The 12,741-nt window shown below is 46.3% G+C and overlaps 1 protein-coding gene across 1 annotated transcript in view; it reads left to right on the top strand.

The window, feature by feature from the left end:
- SV2C (synaptic vesicle glycoprotein 2C) overlaps positions 1 to 12,741 on the top strand; it is a 130,095-nt gene that overhangs the window by 55,851 nt on the left and 61,503 nt on the right. The window lies entirely within an intron of this gene.

Consider the following 12,741-nt stretch of genomic DNA (forward strand, 5'->3'; position numbering starts at 1 on the left):
TTGACCAGCTGGCCACACTTTTGATGCAGCCCAGGATTGTCTTTTAAATGCCTCCAGGGATGGTGACTCAACCATTTCCCTGGGGAACCTGCTCCAATTATTGACAACTGTTTTGATGAAGAAATGTTTCCTAATATCCAGTCTAAATCTCCCCTTGCACTACTGGAGGCTCTTGCCTCTTGTCCTATTGCTCATTATTTGGGAAAAGATACTGAAACACAGCTCTCTACAATCTCCTTGCAGTTTTTTATAGAGAGCAATAAACTCTCCCCTCATCCTCCCTTTTCACCAGACTAAACAACCTTAGCTGCTCCTGATAACACATGTTCTCTCCAGCTTCCTTGGCCTTTTTTAGACATGGTCCAGTACCTCAATGCCTTTGTTGTAGGGAGGGGTTCAAAACTGAACATAGTATTCTAGATGTGACCGCACCAGGAACTTCTTTTTAGCCCTTCTTTTATTGCTGATGTGTTACAGAAACACTTCACATTGCCTTTTACTGCAATAGCCAAATTAAGATCTAGCTGGCATTTGGAGCTTCTAATTGTCTTCCTGCATAACTTCCTTGGAATATCTTTCTAGTCCTTCTGAGTGGTCTGCCTTTTCTTCTAAAATTCATAATTTATTTATTTTTCTCCCCTGAGTTCAGCACTCTGTTCAGCCAGGCTGGTCTTCTTTCACACCAACTTATCTTTCAGTACATGGGGACAGATGGCTTAAAGGTTTTCTTCTTGAAGAATGTCCAACTTTCCTGAGCTCCTTTCCTCTTCAGGACTGCCTCCCAAGCCACTGTCAATCGATTGCCTAACCTCTCCAAAGTCTGCCTGCTAGAAGTTTAAGGTAGCAGTTCTGCCAGTCCTGCTCCCTACCTCTCCATGACTCAAAGGCTCTGTAATTTTGTGATTTCTGTGCCAGGACAGCTTCCAACCATCACATCACCCACAAGCCCTTCTCTGTTCACAAACAACTAGTTCAGTGAGCAACCTTCCCTTCCTCACCAACTGTGTGAAGAAGGAGTCTCCTAGACTGTTTCCTCTCTGCTGTGTTGCATTTGCAGCAGGTCTCTGGTAAGTTGATGTCTGAATGAGAACAAGGGTAATGAGTGTGAGAGTTCTCTCAGTTGCGCATAGAACATTTCTTACACCTCTTCATTCTGTTCATGTGATCTATAACAGATTACTATCATGATATCTACCTTTCATGTAAAGACTATACAAGGGGAGAAAAAGAAAGGGAAGTAGAAGAAGAAGACAAAGAAGAAGGAGAAGGAGAACATCAAGACAGTAGACCTGGAAAAATTTGCAATTATACCCTTGCATTTTACATCAAATTTGCTTTTTTCTTAAATAGTGTTTGGTGAGTTTGGGGAATGAATCCCTTACTTACCAGCTCAGCTTTCATCAGACCTGACAGTACTGTTGAGTTCGGTAAATATGTACAATCTTTATCACAAGAACTCTCTGGCTATTAACTCTCTGCCTGGGGACCGGAGGAAGGCCAACATCACTCCAATCTTCAAAAAGGGTAAAAAGGAGGACCCAGGTAACTATAGACTGGTCAGCCTCACCTCCATCACAGGAAAGGTAATGGAACAACTTATTCTTAGCACTGTCCTTAGGCATATCAAGGACAAGAGGGTCATTAGGAGCAGTCAACATGGTTTTACCAAAGGGAAGTCATGTTTGACCAACCTGATAGACTTTTGTGAGGACATAACCAGGTAGTTGGATGATGGTAGAGCAGTGGATGTGGTTATCTTGATTTCAGTACAGCATTTGACACTGCCTCCCACAGCATCCTTGCCACTAAACTGAGGCAGTGTGGTCTGGATTATCAGGCAATGAGGTGAATTGAGAACTGGTTGAAAGGAAGAAGTCAGAGAGTTGTGGTCAATGGAATGGAGTCTAGCTGGAGGCCTGTATCTAGCAGGGTCCCTCAGGGGTCAGTACTGGGACCTATCCTATTCAACAGATTCATCATGAGATTCATCAACATGGATGAGGGCACAGAGTGCATTGTCAGCAAGTTTGCTGAGGACACAAAACTGGGTGGAGTGACTGACACGCAAGGGGGTTGTGCTACCATTCAGTGAGGGACAGGCTGGATAGTTGGTCAGGGAGAAATTTAATGAAGTTCCACAAGGGCAAGTGGAGAGTCTTGCACCTGGGAAAGAGCAACCCCAGGTATCAGTATAGGTTGGGGACTGACCTGTTGGAGAGCAGTAAAGGGGAAAAGGATCCTGGGGGTCCTAGTGGGTGGAAGATTGAGCCAGCAATGTGCTCTTGTGGCCAAGAAGGCCATGCCATTCTGGGGTGTAATAGAAGGGGTTGGTTAGTAGGTCAGCAGAGGTTCTCCTCCCCCTCTATGCTACGGTGCCCTGGTGAGGCCACATCTGTATCCAGTTTTGGGCCACTCAGTTCAGGAAGTACAGGGAACTGTTTGTAAAAGTCCAGCGCAGAGCCACAAAAATGGTTAAGGGAGTGGAACATCTTCCTTACAAGTAGAGAGTAAGGGAGCTGGGACTCTTTAGCTTGGAGAAGAAGAGACTGAGAGGTGACCTCACTAATGTTTATAAATGTGTACAGGGTGAGTGCCAAGAGGATGGAGCCAGGCTGTTCTTGGACATGCCCAATGACAGGGAAAGGGGCAATGGGTGGAAGTTGAGGCATAGGAAGATCTATGGAAATAGGATTAGTTCACTGTGAGGGTGACAGAACACTGGAACAGGCTGCCCAGGGGGTTTATGAAGTCTCCATCTCAGGAGATATTCAAGACCTGCCTGGATGCATTCCTGTGTTCTCTGGTATAGGTGATCCTGCTCTGGCAGATGATCTTTCAAGGTCTCTTCCAACCCCTAACATTCTGTGATTCTGTGATTAATAGTGTACAGACTGTGTGTGCACCTGTAGAGTACATAGTCCAAAGAGGCACTTGTGTTTAAACATGGGTAGAATGATCCAGTAGAATAGAATAGAATAGAATAGAATAGAATAGGATAGGATAGGATAGGATAGGATAGGATAGGATAGGATAGGATAGGATAGGATAGGATAGGATAGGATAGGATAGAATAGAATAGACCAGGTTGGAAGAAACCTTTGAGATCATCGTGTCCAACCTATCATCCAGTATCACAGTATCACAGTATCACAGTAACTAAGGTTGGAAGAGACCCCAAGGATCATCAAGTCCAACCTGTTCCAACAGACCTCACAACTAGATCATGTCAGCAAGTGCCACGTCCAATCTCCCCTTGAACACCTCCAGGGACGGTGACTCCACCACCTCCCTGGGCAGCCCATTCCAATGACGAATGACTCGCTCAGTGAAGAACTTTTTCCTCACCTCGAGTCTAAACCTCCCCTGGCACAACTTGAGACTGTGTCCCCTTGTTCTGGTGCTGGTTGCCTGGGAGAAGAGACCAACCCCCTCCTGTCTACAACCACCTTTCAGGTAGTTGTAGAGGGCAATGAGGTCGCCTCTGATCCTTCTCTTCTCCAGGCTAAACAATCCCAGCTCCCTCAGCCTCTCCTCATAGGGCTTGTGCTCAAGGCCTCTCACCAGCCTTGTTGCCCTTCTCTGGACACGTTCAAGTGTCTCGATGTCCTTCTTAAACTGAGGGGCCCAGAACTGGACACAGTACTCAAGGTGTGGCCTAACCAATGCAGAGTACAGGGGCACAATGACCTCCCTGCTCCTGCTGGCCACACTATTCCTAATACAGGCCAGGATGCCATTGGCCTTCTTGGCCACCTGGGCACACTGCTGGCTCATGTTTAGGCGGGTGTCAATCAGCACCCCCAGGTCCCTCTCTGTTTGGCAGCTCTCCAGCCACTCTGACCCCAGCCTGTAGCTCTGCATGGGGTTGCCGTGGCCAAAGTGCAGCACCCGGCACTTGGACTTGTTAAATGCCATCCCATTGGACTCTGCCCATCTGTCCAGTCGGTCAAGGTCCCTCTGCAGAGCCTTTCCACCCTCTAACTGACTAACATCTGTTCCCAACTTGGTGTCATCTGCAAACTTGCTGATGACTGACTCAACCCCCTCATCCAGATCATCAATGAAGATGTTAAAGAGGATGGGGCCCAGCACTGATCCCTGGGGGACGCCACTGGTGACTGGCCACCAGCCGGATGTGGCACCATTCACCACCACTCTCTGGGCTCGGCCCTCCAGCCAGTTCCTAATCCAGCACAGAATGTTGTGGTCCAAACCACGAGCTGACAGCTTAGCCAGCAGTTTACTGTGGGGGACGGTGTCAAAGGCCTTGCTGAAGTCCAGATAGACTACATCCACAGGCCTCCCCACATCCACCAGACGGGTCACCTGATCATAGAAGGAGATCAGGTTGGAGAGGCAGGACCTGCCCTTCCTAAATCCATGTTGGCTGGACCCGAGCCCTTGGCCATCCTTCAGGTGTGCAGTTATTGCCGCCAGGATAATCTGCTCCATCACTTTCCCTGGCACTGAGGTCAGGCTGACTGGTCTGTAGTTTCCAGGTTCCTCCATCCGTCCCTTCTTGTGGATGGGGACCACATTGGCCAGTTTCCAGTCATCTGGGACCTCTCCAGTGAGCCAGGACTGGAAGAAAATGATGGAGAGCGGCTTGGCCAGCTCATCTGCCAGCTCTCTTAGCACCCTAGGATGGATCCCATCCGGTCCCACGGACTTATGGGTGTCCAAGTGGCTCAGTAGGTCCTGGACTAATTCCTCATGGATTTCTGGGGCATTACACTGCTCCCCGACCCTATTACCCAGCTCAGGAGGCCACTCATCCTGGACTCCTACCTTGCTGTTAAACATTGAGGCAAAGAAGGCGTTCAGGACCTCAGCTTTTTCCTCATCTTCGGTCACCATGTTCCCCTCCAGGTCGAGTAAGGAGTGGAGGTTCTTCTTGCCCTTCTTTTTAGCGTTGATATATTTGTAAAATTGATTTTTATTATCTTTCACAGAGGTGGCCAGCTTCAGTTCCAACTGGGCCTTTGCCTCTCTAATTTTATTCCTACATAGTCTAACCACTTCATTAAACATACCTCGAGAAGCCTTCCCCTCCTTCCAAAGGTGATACAGCCTCTTTTTTTCCCTTAAATCCTCCAGGAGCTGCTTGCTCATCCAGGCTGGTCGCCTTCCCCGCCGGCTCATCTTTCGGCACATGGGAACTGCCAGTTCCTGTGCCTTCAAGAGCTCCTGTTTGAAGTAGGTCCAACCCTCCTGGACCCCTCGGTTCATGAGGGTTGGTACCCAGGGAACTTTACAAATAAGTTTCTTAAAGAGGCTGAAGTTTGCCCTCCGGATGTCCAAGGTGAAGGTTCTGTTGGTACTCCTCCCTATCTCCCTGCATATTGAAAACTTCACTATCTCGTGGTCACTGCACCCTAGGCAGCCTCCCACGGTCACATCTCCCACTAGCCCTTCCCTATTGGAGAGCAGCAGGTCAAGCAGAGCCTGTCCCCTGGTAGGCTCACTTAACAGCTGCGTCAGGAAGCAATCCTCTATCCGCTCCAGGAATCTTCTGGACTGCCTTCTCTCTGCTGAATTAAGTTCCCAGCAGATATCTGGCAGGTTGAAGTCCCCCACGAGGACAAGATCTGATGATCTTGAAACAGCCTCCAGTTGTTTATAGAATAATTCATCAGCCTCCTCATCCTGGTTGGGTGGTCTATAACAGACTCCAACCAGGATGTCAGATTTGTTAGGCTGCCCTCTGATTTTAACCCACAGGCTCTCAATTCCCTCATCTTCCACCTCGAGTTCTGAGGCAGAAAGTGTCTCCCTAATATACAAAGCCACCCCTCCTCCTCTCCTCCCTCGCCTATCCCTCCTAAAGAGCCTGTAGCCCCCCAGTGTAGCACTCCAATCGTGCCAATCCAACACCACCTAATCAACTATATCATGCAACCAAGCACCCCATCAAGTCTCCTCCTGAACACCTTCAATGACGGTGACTCCACCACCTCCCAGAGGCAGCCCATTCCAATGGGCAATCACTCTCTCTGTGTAGAACTTCCTCCTAACCTCCAGCCTAAACCTCCCCTGGTGCAGCCTGAGACTGTGTCCTCTTGTTCTAGTGCTGGCTGCCTGGGAGAAGAGACCAACCTCCGCCTGGCTACAACCTCCCTTCAGGTAGTTGTAGAGAGCAAAAAGGTCACCCCTGAGTCTCCTCCTCTCCAGGCTAAGCAACCCCAGCTCCCTCAGTCTCTCCTCATAGGGCTTGTGCTCCAAGCCCCTCACCAACTTTGTTGCCCTTCTCTGGACATGCTCCAGCCAGTCAACATCCTTCCTAAACTGAAGGGCCTAGAACTGGACACAGGACTCGAGGTGTGGCCTAACCAGTGCAGTGTACAGGGGCACAATGACCTCCCTGCTCCTGCTGGCCACACTGCTCTTGATGCAGGCCAGGATGCCATTGGCCCTGCTGGCTGTCTGGGCACACTGCAGGCTCATGTTCAGCCTACCATCAACCAGCACCCCCAGGTCCCTCTCTACCTGGCCGCTCTCCAGCCACTCTGACCCCAGCCTGTAGCTCTGCATGGGGTTGTTGTGGCCAATGTGCAGGACCTGGAACTTGGATGTGTCAAATCTCATGCCGTTGGACTCTGCCCATCTGCCCAGCCTCTGCCCTCTGCAGAGCCTCTCTACCCTCCAGTAGATCAACTCCTGCCCCCAGCTTGGTGTCGTCAGCAAATTTCCTGATGATGGACTCAATGCCCTCATCCAGATCATCAATAAAGATGTTAAAGAGGATGGGGCCCAGCACTGATCCCTGGGGCACAACCACTAGTGACTGGCTGCCAGCTGGATGTGGCACCATTCAGCACCACCCTCTGGGCTCAGCCCTCCAGCCAGTTCCTAACCCATCGCAGTGTGCTCCCATCCAAGCCATGAGCTGACAGCTTGGCCAGGAGTTTGCTATGGGGAACGGTGTCAAAGGCCTTGCTGAAGTCCAGGTAGACTACATCCACAGCCTTCCCCACATCCTCCAGGCAGTCATCTGATCATAGAAGGAGATCAGGTTGGTCAAGCAAGACCTGCCCTTCCTAAACCCATGCTGGCTGGGCCTGATCCCTTGGCCATCCTGTAAGTGCTGTGTGATTGTACTCAAGATGACCTGTTCCATAATCTTGCCTGGTACTGAGGTCAGGCTGACAGGCCTATAATTCCCTGGTTCATCCAACTGACCTTTCTTGTGGATGGGCACCATGTTGGCCAGCTTCCAATCTTCTGGGACCTCTCCATTGAGCCAGGACTGCTGAAAAATGATCGACCTCAACACATCAGAGGCAAAATCTGCAAAAGTTCTCCTTGAGAACTGCTGGATAATGCCCTACAAAACTGAGGTACATCGTAGACTAAGCTTAGGGCCACTCGCCATCAATTTTCACCAGTCCTGGCTCACTGGAGAGGTCCCAGAAGACTGGAAACTGGCCAGGTGGATGTTGGTCTCTTCTCCCAGGCAACCAGCACCAGAACAATAGGACAGAGTCTCAAGCTGCGTGAGGGGAGGTGTAGGCTGGAGGTTAGGAAGAAATTCTAGACAGAGGGATTGATTGCCCATTGGAATGGGCTGCTCAGGGAGGTGGTGGAGTCACCATCATCAGGTGTTTAGGAGACTTGATCAGGTGCTTGGTGGCATGGTTTAGTTGATTAGGTGGTGTTGGATGATAGGTTGGACGCGATGATCTTGAAGGTCTCTTCCAACCTGGGCTATATTCTATTCTATTTGATTCGATTTGATTCGATTCTATTTGATTCGATTCCATTTGATTCTATTCTGTTCGATTCCAGTATCTGAAGGGGGCCTACAAGAAGGCTGGGGAGGGACTTCCCAGGATATCAGGTAGTGATAGGACTAGGAGGGATGGAATGAAGCTGGAGATGGGGAGATTCAGACTAGATGTGAGGAAGAAGTTCTTCACCATGAGAGTGGTAAAGCCCTGGAATGGGTTGTCCAGGGAGATGGTTGAGGCCCCATCCCTGGAGGTGTTTAAGGCCAGGCTGGATGAGGCTCTGGTCAGCCTGATCTAGTGTGGGGTGTCCCTGCCCATGGCAGGGGGGTTGGAACTAGATGATCCTTGTGGTCCCTTCCAACCCTGACTGATTTTATGATTCTATGACATGCTCTCTTATGAAGACACTATCTCTATTTTTAGTCTGGATTTTGTCCAAATTTGAAAGGTAAGGTATTTCAGAAAAACACCATCCTGCCTTGTGAATTTAGTATTCAGTAAAGGTTGTTGTTTGTAGGTTTTTTTTTCCCCCTGATTATTTCTATTTTTTTGAAAGGTTTTCCATTTCCAGCCCCTTTGATTCATGAACCTGCAAATATAGAAGCCAGAGGTTCCTGAATGTCTTGTGGAAGTATTTTCATCCCAGCTGCCACACTGTGCAGTTGCCAAAATCCATTGTGACAAATCACAGCTCTGAAGGTAGATCAGCAGACATTTTTTCATCTCCATGACAAAGAAAACACAAACATTCCTTTCCTTATTGTTTGCTTCACAGAATCCTGCTCTCCACAGGTGCACTGCTTAAGTCTCCTTTTGATTTTTCCCTCCTCTTAATTTTACAGAGCAAACCTCAGCCTAGAGTATACACAAATAATACTGTAGCAGCATAGCTTTCAGTTTGAATGATTTTCATAAACTGAACCTTTGTTTGCTGAAATACTTGGATTAGATTACTTGCTTATTTCTGTCTTGTCATTCCCCTGAGTGATTGCTATTCTTTTTAAATCTAAAACAATAAAAATACGTCTCCAGGCCAAGAAGCAATGGTCACAAATTATAGCATTAGAAGTTCCACATCTTTAGGAATGTCTTCACTTTGAGAGTGACAAAGCAGTGGAATGAACTGCCCAAAGCAGTCTTCTTTGGAGACTTTCAGAACTCACTTGGACATGGTCATGTGAAACTAGCTTTAGGTGAACCTGCTTTAGGTGAACTTACTTCAGCAGGTGCATTGGACTAGATTATCTCTAGGAATCCCTTGCAGCCTGTGCCATTCTGTGATTCTGTGAAACAGGTCACTGTCTCAGGCCAGTTAATTGTGATTGTTAATTTAGCCTGGAGAAGAGAAGGATCAGAGGCGACCTCATTGTCCTCTACAACTACCTGAAGGGTGGTTGTAGCCAGGTGGGGGTTGGTCTCTTCTCCCAGGCAACCAGCACCAGAACAAGGGGACACAGTCTCAAGTTGTGTCAGGGGAGGTTTAGACTCGAGGTGAGGAAAAAGTTCTTCACTGAGCGAGTCATTCGTCATTGGAATGGGCTGCCCAGGGAGGTGGTGGAGTCGCCGTCCCTGGAGGTGTTCAAGGGGAGATTGGACGTGGCGCTTGGTGCTATGATCTAGTTGTGAGGTCTGTTGGAACAGGTTGGACTTGATGATCCTTGGGGTCTCTTCCAACCTTAGTTACTGTGATACTGTGATACTGTGATACTGTGATACTGTAATTGCCAGAGTATACTTAATACTGTATCCTGTGGAAAGATAGTGTTTGCATTTCCTGTCACACAAAGGATGAAATCTTCCTGCTTTAAAATGATGCATGCCACCATCCATTCCACACAGTGTCAGTGGGATACCAAAGAGGCAGTCTGCTCTGAAACTTGAAATACAAAAGTGCTGAGGATCAAATTCTGTTCCTTCTATGTAAATATAGAAGGGCTCAATTGAAGCTGTATATGAATGTAAGTAAAGATGGGATCCAACCCAGGGTTTCTTAGACCATAGAAAGTGCATTCTTCCTTGCAGATCTTGGGTGATACACCAGATACCATATATCTATCATAGTAAATGTCTGTGGTACCAAGCACACATTCCAATTTCTGCAAGAGTCAAACTTAAAAATGCTCTCTAGGTCCACACAGTTTTTAAGGCACTTCCTCTCTACTGTTTAGTGTAATACTGGCTGTAGCAATTCCTGTGCTTCCTTTTTGCTATCACTTGCTCTGCATTTGGGAGCAAGTTTTAGGGTACAGAGACATGGCTACTGCCATCCTGAAATTGTCCAGCATAACAGCAAAAAGAACAGTCTTGTGCAGCAGGATGCTTCCTCTCTCTTCACCTCCTTCCTCTCTCCTCCAGTTCAATGGTTGATTAGCCTCTCTAAAATTTTTGTAATAGGTTTTAATAGTAATTGTAATAGCATTGTAGCACAGGAAGAGCTTTTTAGGTAGTGGTGTCCTAAAAGCTTCTAGCAGTATCACTCCACACTTACATGAGGCCAGAATGAAGAATGTAACCGTCTGAGAAGTTTTCCATTCACATGGTTAAGGTGTGAAGAAGTACACAGCATGCTTTACTATACAGTTGCTGTGAAACAGAGAGATACCATTCTAAATAGCATCTGTTGTCTGTGTGATGGAAATACATCCTTTATTTCACCTTCAGACAGTATGTATTATTGGCACTGTTTAATCAACGTGAAGGTAATACCTGGACTTTTAAGTTTTTCTTAGCCTATTGATGCACTCACTCGGAATATCAGCTTAATCACACTATCTTGGAATAGAAAAAACATGTTTTTTTCCAAAGCTGATTAATTTTAATTTTTGTCTGTTTATTTGCATATCCTAAATAAACATTTCTGTTTGCTGGCTCCAAAATTCTTCTTACATGTCTGTGCTGGTTTGAGCTTTACTCAGAGTCTAAAAGCCCAAATGGTAATAGATTCAGATTCCTCCCCTCTCCCGTTCCCAGTAAGGTAGAACAAATTGGGTAGGGGAAAGAAGAGGTAAATTCATGAAACAAATAACCTGGAAAAGGTACTAGGAAAAGGTACTAGGAAAAGGGTTTCTAGAAAAAAAATATACAAAACCAAGCCCAGCTGGCAGTGGATTCCCTGGATGCAAGGGGATTCAGTTCTTTAGAAAGCGTGGATGCAGCATGGAGAGGAAAGCAAGCCCCCACCACATGCTCGATGCAGGAAGCAGGTGCTGTAGGTGACCTCTCTTGAGCAGGCAAAGCAGGGAAAGAGGAAGAGTTCAGAGTGTCTCTCCTTAAATAGGCTTGCTGGACAGGAATAGACCACCTTTGATCCAGGGGGATCCCTCCTCCTGGGAGGGAAAAAACCAAGTCTCTCTGTGCCCACCTGGATGAAGTTTCTTTTGTTCTTTTCAGCCCCCATCAAGAATGGGTGTAACCCAGCATAATGTCTGAAAGATCGATTTGTTAGAAAAGTTGCCCTATTAAATTTGTCAACACAGACAATACTTCTTCTGTAGCCTTGGAGAACCTTTACGACATAGAATATGATAACATAGCACCTAGATCAGTTCTAAATGCTGAAGCACCACAATCTCCCATTATCACAGTATGGTTGGTTGGTGCTGTAGAAGAGGCTTTTTTTCCCCCTGCTTTTGGTCAGGCTCTCCATACATTTTCTGACACTAAGATAGGACAGGTTCTTTCCTCTTGAAGCATCCACCCATTTCCTAAACCATCATCTCATGAACATTTGTGTGACATACAGATACATGACTTACACCACCCATGGTAAACTCTCTAAACTCTCACTTTACCAGAATTCTAGCCTATGAGATTTAAGGGAGATTTCAAGAGGATTTTATGTTGAGTCCTGAATTTCACAACTGTATTTGCCTGAAAGGAACCCATTATTGAGAATTTTTTCAAGCACAAGTGTTAAATGTCATTTATTATTAATTGTGCTACACAGTGCAGATGGTTTCAAGCTATATTTACTACCACAGTAACTGCATTATAAGATAAAAAGATTCTGTACTTCATGAAAAAACATATGAAAGGAAGAAAATGGTAAATTTAGAAGAGCAGATTGGATAACAGAACAGGAAAATTGCCAAATATGTATTTACTTACCATTCTGTATACTTTTCTTAATGAGCACATGCAATCAGAGATAGATGCACTGAGTTACGAAAAATTACTTTGTTTAGGTAGGGCGTTACTGCATAATCACACTATCCTGTATCCCATGATCAGTCTTTTAATTTAGACCTTCTTGAAAGTGGGCACTCACAACTCCTCATCAGTGCTTTCCAGCTTAGGCAGGATATAGGAAGACGCTGTTTCTGGTTCTGCTAGTCAATTATCCACATTAGAAAAGAACTTTAATTAGATCTGTGAGTGCTATATTTGGGCAGTATTGTAAGAGTGTGATTCAAAGCTGTGTATGAGCCCTGAAGGATAAGAAATCATAGCTGTAATCTGCTTATACTTCAGGAACTGAAGAGCCTTTTGTCCGTAGCATCACTGAGGCAGCAGTGTTACCCCATTACAGCAAAATGAGCTGTGATTCTACCCTTGGCCATGCTCCTTCACTCTGGACCTCCAAGGACAGTGTCTCCCATTGCCTGTGACAGGACAGTGAAGGCTTTTAGTATTTGCTCATAAGAATAAATGAAATACAGCTGTATATCTAACAAGAATTCATGGAGATAACAAACCTCTGCAGAAATGGCAGAAATTGCAAGACCTGGCAGGCTCCACTATGGGCAATATTCATTATAAAGTTAGAGCTGACCAGTGGCACTTCATGAAGAGCTATCTAGAAGGGAGTAACAAAACAGCAGACCCCTAAATAAGTATAACAGCTCAATCAGTATTTCATCACTGTACTTGAAGACAACTGTATCACTGAAATGCCATTTCTGTATTCATGTTTTCTTTTTTATATTTGTTTTTATCCACTTTGAATTTCCTTCTTTTAGCTTCTAGTTCAACAGCTCCCAGATGACAGCATAAATATATGTTAGTTTTTAAAATT

This window comes from Dryobates pubescens, chromosome Z, assembly GCF_014839835.1.
Source record: "Dryobates pubescens isolate bDryPub1 chromosome Z, bDryPub1.pri, whole genome shotgun sequence".
Classification (NCBI taxonomy): Eukaryota; Metazoa; Chordata; class Aves; order Piciformes; family Picidae; genus Dryobates; species Dryobates pubescens.